Source organism: Mustela erminea, chromosome 12 (genome assembly GCF_009829155.1).
Source record: "Mustela erminea isolate mMusErm1 chromosome 12, mMusErm1.Pri, whole genome shotgun sequence".
Classification (NCBI taxonomy): Eukaryota; Metazoa; Chordata; class Mammalia; order Carnivora; family Mustelidae; genus Mustela; species Mustela erminea.
In genome coordinates, this window is record NC_045625.1 from 7,711,367 (window position 1) to 7,725,889 (window position 14,523).

The 14,523-nt window shown below is 47.2% G+C and overlaps 1 long non-coding RNA gene across 1 annotated transcript; it reads right to left on the reverse strand.

Annotated features, from left to right (window-relative positions):
- Positions 1-11,002: 11,002 nt before the first annotated feature.
- Positions 11,003-13,464, reverse strand: LOC116571028. Its single transcript, XR_004277657.1, has 3 exons — positions 13,260-13,464; positions 12,915-13,150; positions 11,003-11,994 (listed from the first exon to the last, which is right to left on the reverse strand). It is a non-coding gene; the product is annotated as an uncharacterized LOC116571028 (long non-coding RNA).
- Positions 13,465-14,523: the final 1,059 nt, after the last annotated feature.

Consider the following 14,523-nt stretch of genomic DNA (forward strand, 5'->3'; position numbering starts at 1 on the left):
CAACTTGAGAAATTAGAAAAAATGAGTAAAAGGAGAGAGAAAAATAAGATGAAAGTGAACATTAATGAGATGGGAAAAACATACTAAGAGAATAAATAAAATTTGTTTGAAAAGAAAAAAGATCCGTTGGAAGAGACAAATAAAATGAGAGAAATCTTAACTAAAGGTAAGTCTGAAGAAAGCAAGCTCAGCGGGGAGCCTCCTTCTCCCTCTCCTTCTACCTGCTGCTCCCCCTGCTTGTGCTCTCTCTCTCTGTCTCTTTAGCAAATAAATAAAATCTTTTAAAAAAAAATCAATGTCAGGCAAGAGAAGGAAAAAGAGACAGAACTGTTCTCGATTCAAAAATTAAGGGGCACCTGGGTGGTTCAGTGGGTTATGCCTCTGTCTTTGGCTCAGGTCATGATCTCAGAGTCCTGGGATCAAGTCCTGCATCGGGCTCTCTGCTCAGCGGGGAGCCTGCTTCCTCCTCTCTCTCTGCCTGCCTCTCTGCCTACTTGTGATCTCTGTCTGTCAAGTAAATGAATAAAATCTTTAAAAAAAATAAATAAATATTGGGGCACTGGTTGGCTCAGTCAGTTAAGTCAGGTTTCAGCTTGGGTCATGATCTCAGGGGTGTGAGATCAAGCCCCAAGTTGGGCTCTATGCTCAGCATGGAGTCTGCTTCGGATTCTCTCCTTCTCCCTATGCCCTTCCCCCTCTCTAAAATAAATGAATAAATATTTTTAAAAATTTAAAGAAATATGACAACCAAATGCATTGGAAGCTTCTTGATTAGATTCTGGAGTTGAAAAAAAAAAAAAGCAGCTATAAAGACGTTATCGGACCAAAAAATCTGAATACAGACCATGTGCTATTATTGAATCCAGTTCCTGCTGGATGGATAGTGGAATTTTCTTGCTGGGATAATGGGATTTTGTTTACCTAGAAAAATGTCTTAACTCTTAGGAGATATATTTTTTTAAAACATGCTAAGGCATAGTGTTTCATGTTCATAGTTGAGCAAAAAAAATTTAAATGTAGGGTGTGTGTGTGTGTGTGTGTGTGTGTGTGTGTGTGTGTAGAAGAGCAGGGCCACTCTGAGTGATGCGGAATAATGGATTTCGCACAGTGTGGGTGCTGGGGGGACAGACTGTGCAAGGCCTCTATACCTGTTGGTGGCTGGAGAGATGGCAGTGACGTGCGTGAGGGCAAGGACACAGTAGACCCCACATCTGTCTCTCACCCTCTTCAGCCTCAATGACGCAGGTGACCGGCGGGCGAGCTGGTGTCCTTTGCCATGCTGCACACCTACCTGATCCCAGTACTCAGACTAGTCAAAGGAGAAGGCCTGGCAGGAACCAGGGAGGCTACAAGCCCAGGGTCCCCAGAATGGACAAGGTATGTTAACAGAGCAGCGACAGCCACGTGCCAGCTTCAGCAAGAGCCTGAGGCCTTCCTGCAAACCTCAGAGCATAAAAAATGGCTGCTCCTTCTAAACCTTGAGCAAATGGATTCTGTGGCCAACCCACAGGGGAGAGAATTCTAGGAAACCTGGTCCAGCTAAGTTGATACAGAACAAAGTAGAACATGAGTGTGTGTGTGTGTGTGTGTGTGTGTGAGAGAGAGAGAGAGAGAGAATGCGCACAAATGTGACAAAATGTTAACAATTGGTGAATCTAGGTGAAGAGTGCCCAACTTTTCCATAGATTAAAAATTTTTTTAAAAAGATTTTATTTATTTGACAGAGCACAAGCAGGAGGACCTGCAGGCAGAGGGAGAAGCGGGCTCCCTGATAAGCAGGGAGCCCAGTGTGGGGCCAATCCCAGGATGATGGGATCATGACCTGAGCCAAAGGCAGATGGCTTCTTTTTTTTTTTCCCCAAAGGCAGGTGTTTAACCAACTGAGCAACCCAGGAGTCCCGAGAGTTGAAATTTTTAATAAAAATTAGAGGTAGGAAAAGGCACCAGGCCCTGATGGTTTTGCAACAGTTTTATCTAGCCTTTAAAGATCAGATTATTCTTGGGTTCTGGGTGACTCAGTTGGGTTAGGCAACTGCTTTTGGCTCAGATCATGATCCTGGAGTCCCCGGATCAAGTCCCGCATCAGGCTCCCAGCTCCATGGGGAGCGGGCTTCTCCCTCTGATCTTCTCCCCTCTCGTGTTCTCTCTCACTATCTCTATCTCAAATAAATAAGTAAAATCTTTAAAGATCAGATTATTCTTAGGTTATATAAACTATTCTAGACCTCAGGAAAAATACGGAGAGTTCATAACCCATTTTACTAACATTACCTTAGTACTAAAACACCATTAAAAAAAAAAAAAGAGGGGTACCTGGGTGGCTCAGTCAGTTGGGCATCTGCCTTTAGCTCTGGTCTTGATCTCAGGGTCCTGGGATTGAACCCTGTATCTGGCTCCCTGCTCAGCAGGGAGTCTCCTTCTCCCTCTCCGTCTTCCTCTGCCCCTCTCCCCTGCTCCTGCTCTCTCTCTCTTACTTTAAATAAATAAAATCTTTAGAAAACAAACAAACAAAAGAAGCAGAAGAAAAGAAAATTGTAGATCATTTCCACTTTGGGGTCCCAACCCCCACCCTCGAGAATAAGAGGTCTCATCACTAGGAACATAGTCCATGTATTACATAAATAAAGAGGAGAAAACACAAATAACTTTCTAAGCAGAAAAACATGTTATTTAAACATTGCCTGAGCTCCTGTACCATGTTGTACACACTGGAAAGGCTATAATGGTCTGTACAGTGAAGCCTCTGCCCTTTGGGAAAATTGTGGGATTCTTATAGTTGAGAGTTCAATCAACCAGAGAAAGATAAAGAGAGACCACAACTGGGTTCTACATTGAAAACAATGACATTCCAAATGGCAAGAAGAGTAAGGGTGAAGGAGAACCCAGGGCTGAGACGTAGGAGCCAGAAATGAAATTTGAGCTCCTAGCCCTTTACAGATAGGAAAACGGAGGTCCCCAGAAGTAAGCTCATAGAATGCGCATCCAACCAGGTCAGCATGGACTTCAAGCACTGGTTCCACAGATCCAGAAAGCAAAAGCCAAGCAAAGAGTATTTTTCCTTTTATTAAAAAAATATTTTATTTATTTATTTGACAGAGAGAAAGAGATCACAAGTAGACAGAGGCAGGCAGAGAGAGAGGGAGAAGCAGGCTCCCCGCTGAGCAGAGAGCCCGTTGTGGGGCTTGATCCGAGGATCCCGAGATCATGACCCCAGCCGAAGGTAGAGGCTTAACCCACTGAGCCACCCAGGCGCCCCAAAGAGTATTTTTCTAAAACTATGTTGACCCTACCACCTGCAGGTGGATGGGAGGAACAGCAGGGCCCAGAGGGCCAGGAGTAGGGTAATGGGATTGGTACTTTTCCTCTTGCCTCAGGACCGGGTTTTATTTAAATGTTTGATATTTTGCTCATCATGGAATTTGGGGCATTAATTTTTAATTTAAAATACTTCATTAGGGACGCCTGGGTGGCTCAGTTGGTTAAGCGTCTGGCTCTTCGTTTTGGTTTAGGTCATGATCTCAAGGTCGTGAACTCAAGCCCACATCAGGCCTCTGTGCTCAGCAGGGAGTCTGCTAGAGGACTCTCTCCCTCTCCCCTCCCCCCACTTCTCTCTCTGTCTAAAATAAATAAATCTTTCTTTCTTTCTTTCTTTCTTTCTTTCTTTCTTTCTTTCTTTCTTTTAAAGATTTTATTTATTTATTTGACAGAGAGAGATCACAAGCAGGCAGAGAGAGAGGGGGAAGCAGGCTCCCCGCTGAGCAGAGAGCCCAATGCGGGGCTCAATCCCAGGACCCTGAGATCATGACCTGAGCCGAAGGCAGAGGCTTAACCCACTGAGCCACCCAGGTGCCCCAAAATCTTTCTTTTTTAAAAGACTTTATTTATTTGACAGAGAGAGAGACAGTGAGAGAGGGAACATAAGCAGTGGGAGAAGGAGAAGTAGGCTTCCTGCCAAGCAGAGTGCCCGATGTGGGGCTCAATCCCAGGACCCTGGGATCATGACCTGAGCTGAAGGCAGCCACTTAATGACTGAGCCACCCAGGCACTCTAAAATAAATAAATCTTAAAATAATGAAATCTTAGGGAAACCTGGGTGGCTCATTGAAGTGACTGCCTTCAGCTTACGTCATGACCCTGGGGTTCTGGGATCCTCTAGCTCCCTGCTCACCAGGGAGCCTGCTTCTCCCACTGCCTGCTCTGCCTGCCACTCCCCTGCTTGGGCTCGCTCTCTCTCTGTCTGTCTGACAAATAAATAAAATATTTTTAAAAAAATAAATAAATAGAAATAAAATCTTTAAAAAATACTTCATTAAACAATTATTTATGTTGATTACTGAGATTTTTGGCATCTCCCCCCCCACCCTTAAATTTTTGCACCCTAGAATAATACCTCACTTGTTTCCCATTCCCATTACCTTATACTCCTAAAACCTGGAATCTTTATTCCTATTCTCATTCCCTCCCCCAACCCAGCACTGGCATCTCATCAGAGACTCTCCTTTCTTTTGTAAGAACACAAGTAAAACCCCTCCCACCCCGCTTCTCTTCCTCCCTCCCTTCCTTTTTCTATCCTAGCTTCTCTAAGCCAAATGCTGTGTTAAGTAGACAGAAGAGGGTCTCTGCCCGTAGGCAGTTATCAAGTAAAGAGGCATCCAGAAGGGGCACCTGGGTGGCTCAGTAGGTTAAGCCTCTGCCTTCGGCTCGGGTCGTGATCCCAGGGTCCTGGATTCGAGCCCCGCATCAGGCTCTCTGCTCGGTGAGGAGCCTGCTTCCCCCTCTCTCTCTGCCTACTTGTGATCTCTGTCTGTCAAATGGATAAATAAAATCTTTAAAAAAAAAAAAAAAGAGGCATCCAGAAAATGCAGTGAAGTGTTACAAGAGATTTAAATGGCCAAGAGAAGAAGGATTGCATCTAGGATCACGGGAAGAAGAGTCTAGATGGGTTCTGTCCTATTTCTCATCCAAACCAGCTGCTTCACCTATGTCTGAAGCACAAATAACAAGTTATTAAGCACTTCTATGTGCCCAGCAATAGTCTACAAGCATTAGCTCATCAGATCAAGGGTACCTTGTGGTGAGAGGTACCACTTTTATCTTCATGTTCAATTGAGGAAACCAAGGCGCAGAGATGAATAGTCTTTACTTGAGGTTCCACAACTGGTAAGTGACAGAACACTGATTCAGTCTGAGGTCTGCCTGACTCAGAGCTGATTCTTGTAATCATTATTTGTCGTCCTTGTCATTCAGCAAAATTGGTGCATGCCTGCTATGTGATAGAACCTGTTTTAGGGGTGGGAGATCCAGTATTGAAGACAACGGTTAAAAATTCCTGCCCCCGGGGCGCCTGGGTGGCTCAGTGGGTTAAGCCGCTGCCTTCGGCTCAGGTCATGATCTCGGGGTCCTGGGATCGAGTCCCGCGTCAGGCTCTCTGCTCAGCAGGGAGTCTGCTTCTCTCTCTCTCTCTCTCTCTGCCTGCCTCTCTGTCTACTTGTGATCTCTCTGTCAAATAAATAAATAAATAAATAAATATTAAAAAAAAAAATTCCTGCCCCCGTGTGGTGTTCACTCTGATGAGGAGGATGGGCAATAACAGTGTAATAAACAGTATAATTTTACATAATAAAAAGTGTCACGAAAAACCAAAGCAGGGTGGAGGGATAAAGAATCTGTGTTGCCAGGCAGCCTCTCCGAAGTCGGAGCATTTGAGATGAGACTTGAATCTAAGGAATCTACCGTGTGGATATTGGGAGACGGAAACAGGAAGTGCAAAGGTCCTGGGGTCGGGTTAACTTAGGCACATTTATGAAACAGACCAATTGGTGTGGCTGGAACATAGCAAACAAGGAAGAGCAAGGGAGGCTCTAAGGTGCGGGGCCATGTCACACACTTGGCTGTGATAAAGAGCTTGGATTTTAGTTCCAAGAGCAATGGAAAGTCGTTGGAGGGATTTCAGCAGGAAAGTGATGAGATGTAATTCATGTTTTTGTTTTCTTTTTTGTTTATTTGAGAGAGAGAGAGAGAGCATGAGAGGGGGGAGGGTCAGAGGGAAAAGCAGACTCCCTGCTGAGCAGGGAGCCCCATGCAGGACTCAGTCCTGGGACTCCAGGATCATAACCTGAGCCAAAGGCAGTCGATTAACCAACTGAGCCACCTAGGTGCCCCGTAATTCATGGTTTTTAAAGGATCAGTCGCCTGGGGGCCTCAATCATTAAGCATCTGCCTTTGGCTCAGGTCATGATCCCAGGGTCCTGGGATCAAGCCCTGCATTGGGCCCCTGCTCAGCAGGAAACCTGCTTCTCTCTCTCCCACTCCCCCTGCTCATGTTCCCTCTCTCTCTGTCAAATAAATAAATAAAATTGTTCTAATTAATTAATTAATTAATGTATGTGTGTATGTATTGAATCAACATTAATTCCACCAAAGCTGCTAACTGTATTGTTATGTAGGAGAATATCCCTGAGCTTAGGAAATACACACTGGAGTGTTTAGGTATAAAGAACCATGATGGGTAGAGTTTATGTTTAAATAATTCAGGACAAGTTATATACATACACATGCATGTGTGAATGTTATCACAAATAACACACATACATGTGTAATCCCCTGTTATGTGTTTATATCTATACATTCTTACAATATGCATGCAAATGAGTGTGTATATATGGGTGCATATGAAACTATAGATTTATCTGAGCAAAGGGTGTACAAGTGTGCCATTTCTACTCTTTTCATTCTTGCAAATTTTCTGAAAGCTTGAAATTATTTCCAAAAAAAAGTTTTAAAAAACTGCTCTAGTCTCCTATATGACGAGTGGACTGGGCATTGGGGTGAGGGGTGGTGGTGACTGAGACGGAAGGTCTGGGGGAGGAGTGGGACCCCTGGACCCCTCCCTGTCCTCCCTTTCCCCAGGCCCTGGAGAAGTGGGATTTCCCTCCACAACCGCGTCCCAGTCACCGCCAGGGGGCAGTAGCGTCCTTCCTGACTGACGAGGCCGCCTGAAACCTGGGCCGGAGCCTGTGTTTCTGGGGACCTCTGCGGAGCTGTTGTTGCCTGGGTGGCCTCCAAGTCACCGGGACACTGTGCTCCGTGCAGAACAATCTCGTAGGATGGGGATGAAAGGAAATTAAAACCTAAAGCCCTGGAATTCGAAAGTCATGATCCAGCCCTTAACACTCAAGATGGGGGCCAGGCTCCTTAAGGTGGCCTCAAGGTCTCCCTGCTGGCATTCTCCACCTCACCTCAGGGAAGATAGGGGCTCCCTGGAGGTCACCCTCTGCACATGTGGTGTTTCTGCAAGCCTGACCCTCTCGCCTGTGGGCATCTGACACACCCCTCAGGAGTCACTCCAGGACCCTTTCTTCTTTTTTTTTTTAATAATTTTTTTTTCTTTTAAAATTTTATTTATTTACTTGACAGACAGAGATCACAAGTAGGCAGAGAGGCAGGCAGAGAGAGGGGGGGATGCAGGCTCCCCGCTGAGCAGGGAGCCCGATGCAGGGCTCCATCCTAGGACCCTGGATCATGACCTGAGCTGAGGGCAGAGGCTTAACCCACTGAGCCACCCAGGCGCTCCTCCAGGACCCTTTCTTGACCCAAAATATAGGTCAGACCAGCCACCTCTACATCTCCCATCATACTCCTTTCTCCATAAATTACATTAGCCAATATACCTGATTCTTCAGCTCATCTGTGACTCTGAGAGGCAGGGGAATGCCGGGCATGGGCTCTAAGAATACTTGTTGGATGAATAAAAAGTCAAGTGAGTGAGTGAATCTTTTTGGGAAAAGATAGTATCTCCGTTCATCCACCTGGGGTTTTGAAGTCAGAGACCTGGGTTCAAGTACAGACAATGCCACTTATGAGCTGTGTGACCTTGGCAACTGTCTTAACCTCTCTGAGCCTCCGTCTTGTCTTCTAATTATCATGGTTACTATACAGTTACTATACAGTTTCAGTGATAGGATGCATGTCAGACCCTTAGCTTACAATCTGCACATAGTGTATGTTCAATAAAATGAGGATTTGTTTGTGTGTGTGTGTGGTTTAAAAATGTAAGGGTGTGTGTGTGTGTGTGTGTGTGTGTATACAACTGTATCTGCTTGTGTAGGCTGTATAATAAACTGTTTGCTAATGACAGGGAGTGAAATTGGGAGAATAAGGTAAAATTTCCGTTTTGTGCCTTATATACTTCTGTAGTTGAATGTCTTACATTAAGTGTGTTTCATAATCACACCGCCTGGAAATGAAAAACGAAATCCAATATCACAGGAAAGAATGCCCAACATCATTAGTCATAAGGGAAATGCAAAAACCCAAAACCACCATGAGATACCACCACTCACCAGTTGAGAGGCTAAAATCAAAAAGCTTGGGGTGCCTGGTGGCTCAGTCAGTTAAGTGTCTGCCTTCAGCTCAGGTCATGATCCCAGAGTCCGGGGAACAAGCCCTGAGTCGGGGGTCCCTGCTCAGTGAAGAGTCTGCTTCTCCCTCTGCCCTCTGCCTCTCCCCCAACTCATGTTCGCTCATGCACATGGCTTTTCTCTCTCAATATATATAAAATCTTTAAAAAAATCAAATCAAAAGCTTTAACAATACCAAATGTTGGCAGGAAGTTCGAGCGACCGGAACTCTCTTACAGTGCTGGTGGGGGTATGAAATGGGACAACTATTCCGAAAAAAATGTTTGGCAGTTTCTAGTAATAAGCATACTTCCCCTATAACCAGAAATTCCACTCTTAGCTATGACTCAGGCACCAGGAAGAAAGAGAATGTGAGAAAGACTATACATAAACGTTTCTAACATCTTTATTTATGATAGCCAAAACCTGGGTGTAGCCCAAATGTCCATCAACAGGAGCATGTGATAAACACTTTATGGCGTGTCCACACAGCGGGACACTACACAGCAGAGAACGGGGATGGACCGCGACTATAGGGGACAATACGGGGTAATCTCAGAAACGTGATGTTAAGCCAAAGAAACCAGGCACAAAAGAAAATGTACTGCGTTGCTGTTTAATTTCATTTCTATGAAACTCTAGGACAAACAAAATGGATCGATGGTGGAAGTCAGAACAGCGATCACCTTTGGGGGAGTATGGCCCGACATTAAGAGAACTTCTGGGGTGCTGCAAATGTTTCGTATCTTGATGTGGGTGATAGTTACACACACGCCTATGTAGATAAAACTCATCAAGCAAGGGCACTGGGATGGCTCAGTCAGTTAAACACCTGCCTCTTGATTTCGGCACTGGCCGGGACCTTGGGGTCCTGGGATCGAGCCCCGCTGTGGGCCCCACGCTCAGTGGGGAGCTTGCTTGAGAGTCTCTCCTTCTCCCTCTGCCCCTCCCCTCTGCTCACACACATTCTCTCTTTCTCTCTCTCCTCTCTTTCTCTCAAATAAATAAATGAATCTTAAAAAAAAAAAAAAAAACTCAGCAAGCCATGCATGCTTGCGCACAGCAGCTTTGCTTAGACGTTAAAGCTAAAACAACTCAGATGGTCACGAAGACAGATGTGACGAGCGTGAATGGATGGAGACAATGTGGTACAATTGCACTGCATAGACTAAGGCAGCAATAAAAAGCAGGAAACTACTAATACAATCTCAAATTTATGATACTGAGTTTTAAGTGGTGCTGGTGGAGCATGTGACTCTTGATCTCAAGGTTATGAGTTCGAGCCCCACGTTGGTTGTGGAGATTTCTTAAAAAGAAAATCTTTTAGGGGTGCCTGGGTGGCTCAGTTTTTAAGCATCTGCCTTCAGCTCAGGTCATGATTCCAGGGTCCTGGGACCGAGCCCCACATGGGCCTCCCTGCTTGGCAGGAAGCCTGCTTCTCCCTCTCCCACTCCCCCTGCTTGTGTTCCCTCTCTCACTGTGTCTCTCTCTGTCAAATAAGTAAATAAGATCTTTTAAAAAATTTTTTAATAAAATCTTTAAAATTATGATATGGGTTAAAAAAAGTCAGACAAGGGGCACCTGGGTGGCTCAGTGGGTTAAAGCCTCTGCCTTCAGCTCAGGTCATGATCCCAGATCGAGCCCCACATCAGGCTCTCTGCTCAGCAGGGAGCCTGCTTCCTCCTCTCTCTCTCTCTCTCTCTCTCTCTGCCTGCCTCTCTGCCTAATTGTGATCTCTGTCAAATAAATAAATAAAATCTTAAAAAAAAAAAAAGTGAGACAGACAAAAAAGAATAGTGTATGATTCCATTTATATAAAATTCTAGAAAATGTAAACTCTTCTATAGCGATGGGAATCAAATCAGTGGCCACCTCCAGAGGTGGGTGGGAGAAAGGAAGGAGAATTACAAAGGGCCAGGAGGAAACCCTGGGGGATTATGGGTTTGTTTCTTACCTTTATTGTGGTGCTGGTTCTACAGACTTATTCATATGCCCCAAATCATCAAATCAACACTTTATTTATTTTTATTTTTTATACCTTTTTTTTAAAAGATTTTTATTTATTTATTTGACAGAAAGAGATCACAGGTAGGCAGAGAGGCAGGCAGAGAGAGAGAGAGGAGGAAGCAGGCTCCCTGCTGAGCAGAGAGCCCGATGCGGGACTCGATCCCAGGACCCTGAGATCATGACCTGAGCTGAAGGCAGCGGCTTAACCCACTGAGCCACCCAGGCCCCCTTTTTTATACCATTTTTAAAAAAAGATTTTATTCATTTGAGAGAGAGAGAAGATGAGCAGAGGCAGAGGGAGAAGGGAGAAGCAGGCTCCTCTATGGAGCAGGGAGCCCAATGCAGGGCTTGATCCCAGGACCCGGAGATCATGATCTGATACGAAGGCAGACGCTTAACAGACTGAGCCACCCAGGTGCCCCAAATCTACACCTTATTTATTTTTTTAAAGATTTTATTTATTTATTTGACAGACAGAGATCACAAGTAGGCAGAAAGGCAGGCAGAGAGAGCGGGAGGGAGGCCCCCCCTACTGAGCAGAGAGCCCTATGCAGGGTTCGATCCCAGGACCCTGGGATCATGACCTGAGCCAAAGGCAGAGGCTTAAACCTGCTGAGCCACTCAGGCACCCCACAAATCTACACTTTAAATTTGTGCAGTTTACTATATGTCAATTATACTTCAATAAAGCAGCAAAAGCATTGTTTTGCAAAAGCATTAAAAAAAAACTCATTGTGCATTTGATATATGTAAATTAGGCTTCAACAAATAAAAGAAAGAAACTGTTTTCCTGACCCTGTTACCCCGCTCAGTACTTCCAGCCTCTTCCCCTGTGCCCCACAGGGTCCTTTCTTCTCACCTGGGGCATCCCTAAGAGAATGTCTACCAATCAGCGCTCTGCAGCTCAGCAGGCACACCTGCGACCCATGGCTTCTTTACAACAACCCTATTCCAGCTCTTACAGCCCAGCTCAAGCACCTGTCCTCCTAGGAAGCCACCTTGCTTCCTGCTACACCTTCCCAGCTCTGGGATCCCGGGATCCTTGGCTCAAACCTCTATCCCAGCATCTTCCACTATCCGTATAGACCCACCTGTCTTCCACACTCGATGCTGACAGTCATCATGAGAACAGCTACTGTTTAATGGCCCGGGGCCAAGAGCTGTGCATGGTCAATTTCATTGTCTCTCGACATCACCTAGGAGGATGGGGATTATTAGCTCCCTTTTGCAAAAGCTCAGACCCAGGATGGGGACTGCCAGTGGGACCTAGTCCCCAGGGCCATAGGAAGATTAAGGAACATTCAAACGCCACTCCTGCTCGCCTTGAGGGCAACCGGGGCCTTTTCTGGTGGGCAGAGAGGTAGGATTTAGCCGCTTTGGAGCTCTTCAGAGTTGCAGGAAGATATCTTACAGGTAGAAAGGTAAAAGGAATTTTAGGTAAAAGGAATTGCCTTCAAGTTTCCAGGGCAGGAAGACGTGGAGAAAGCAGACAGCGTGGGTAGAGGACAGGCTCGAGAAAGGTCTCTGCTCCGGGTTTTTATTCTTTTTAAACGGCTCCACATCTGCAGACTGGGCCCTTGGCACAGAGCTGGAGAGGGAAGATGCCTGATTAGCAGGTTCAGAGAACTTGGTTCTGGATTTGCCAGTGACTAGTTGGGGAGCCATGAAAACGTCAGTGTGTCCATTTCCTGTCTGTCCTGTATGCGTTTAGGGCTTTGCAGTGAAGAAAACCCAGGGCTGAAAAACTGGCTTCCTGACTTCCCACACGTGTGACTGACCTCACCTCTCTGAGCTTGTTTCCTTATCTGCAAAATGGGATAATAATAGTGCGACCCTCTTCGGACCATCAGGAAGATAACACATCCAAGGGTCTGGCTGTGTGCCCAGCACGTGCCATGCCCATGTCCTTACCATCTTATGCCTAGATGATGGATAAGAACATTAGCTGCATCCCCGGCCGGGGAAGGAGCAAGCCCAGGGACACAGCGTATCTCAGAACCACTTCGAACATTAGAGAGACATCTGCAGTAGGCACAATCCTCTCCACAAGGGAACGGGGCAGCAGAGGGGTCTCAGCCCTGGGTTTTGGGGTGCAGGGCGGGTTCTGCTGGGTAGAACTGGCCAGCTCAGCAGAATGCATAGCATCCCTGACTTTCAGGCACCAGATGCCAGCAGCATCCCCTCCCCCACCCCACAGACAGCCCGCGTGGTGATAATTAAGAACAGCCCCCTATGCACATTTCCAAATGCCCCCCTGGAAGGAGGTACCAGCCCTGCAACTGCCTCCTTGCTTGGGGCTCCCTGCCCACATGTGCAGGTCAAATCTTCTCTGAGGGTGTCTGGTGGGCTGGGTGACAGGAGTTGATCCAGACCCTGCTGCACTTGCCAAGCCAGCTGGGGCCCTGGGGTGAGACTGTCCCAGACTGTTGTCACTGACTTGGCCACTTTTCACGGAGGCACCATATAGGGGGTACCGTCCTTGCAAGTTCCCTGCTCCTGGGACCCTACCTGGTCCTCGTGGTCCTCACACAGTGGCCCGTGCCCACCCTGATGCCCAGCTGTGGACTCTCCCCACGGCATCGCTCTCCTTCTCCACGTCCCCCCCTTCCTATTGGGGCTCTTCTTTGTTCCTTCCCATGCCATGGCTTCTGTCCTCCCGGCGGGACGCACCCCCAAGGGTGTGGGAACCAGGTCTCCGTCACCCTGGGACACGCAGGCACTCCGAATCCAGAATTGTTCTCATTCTGTTCAGAAGGACCGGAGGACAGAAAGCAGTAAGACTTAAGGGAGAGAGGAAGAAGGGCCGGCTGCGGTGGACGTGGCTCCACCTCCGGAGGCCCGGCCCAGCCTTACCGCAGGCTTAGTCACACGGAGAGCTGGGTAGAGCCAGCCAGCGCTGCCATCCAGGCCAGGGTCTGAGTCACCAGCTGGTGAGGGGCAGCTGCAGCCCAGCGGGAAACCACGCCTGGCATGGAAGTGGCACACGCGGGTTGGTGAGGCCCGAAACCCCTCCTGGCGGGCCCTGGAGGAACTAGGAGTGACTAGCAACACTGGCTGGGTGAAAACATCTCTTCGGGACTTGCCAGGAAGGCAGGAACCCAGCGAGGCTTGAGGTTTCTGCTTTTGCAGGGGGGCGGGGGCGGGGGTGGTCTCGTACTCTGGAGGGTGGGGTGAGGTGAGAGGGAAGGCTTGTGTGTAAATCACCACGGTGCGCAGGGTTCTTGACAAGGGACTTATGTACGACAGGCCCAAGGCCAGGCCCAGGGGAACGAGGGCCTGCTACAATCATTTCAACCGGACGACTTGTCACCATGTATCAAAACCTCCAAAGACGCTTTATACCAGCCATTCTACTTCTAGAAACGGATCCTTGTAAAATAATTGAGAATATAAGCGTCCGGTCCCAGGCAAAGAGTTTAACGGATCAGTCACACAATGGAATATAACACAGCCGTGAAAAAAAATCAGTAAAAGTAAAAATTCATGGAAAGATATTCATAGCCTATTGCTAAGTGAGAATTGAAAATGGGCGAGCAGACAGCGGGCATAGCGGAGAATTCCCTCTCGTGTTTGAAAACTAGATGAACACACGAGTTTGGGTCTGGGAGAATGGGGTGTGTGGCAGTAGGTTGCGAGGCTCTGTGGACGGCTCTTATATTCACCTCTTCCTTGCCGTGTGACCTTGGATGGGTCACTAACCTCATTGAGCCTCAGTTTTCTCTCCTGTACTATGAATGTCCCTGAAAAGGGCCTCTTTCACAGGGCTCTGGTGAAGATGGATTAAGGCAGAGGATGTAAAGCCCATAGCTGAGAACGGCAACATTGTTTCTATTTTTTTCTCCCTGCCTGTTTGCTGGTACCCTGATACTCCCTCATCTGACTTTGGTGCTGTCGGGCCAATGTGGAATCACGACCTGGGCAGGTGGTGAGCATCCCTTTCCTGGAGGTATGCAAGCAGAGTCTCTGAAAGGCAGGGACCCTGTAGAACAGACTTTGTTGTCAGATGGGGAGTGAGGTAGGTGTGGCCACAACAGGCATGAGCATTGGCAGGTCTAGTCCCAGGGATCAGGTGGGTGTCCCGAGCACATTCCTCTCCGGTGCCCCGGGGGGAGCGTTC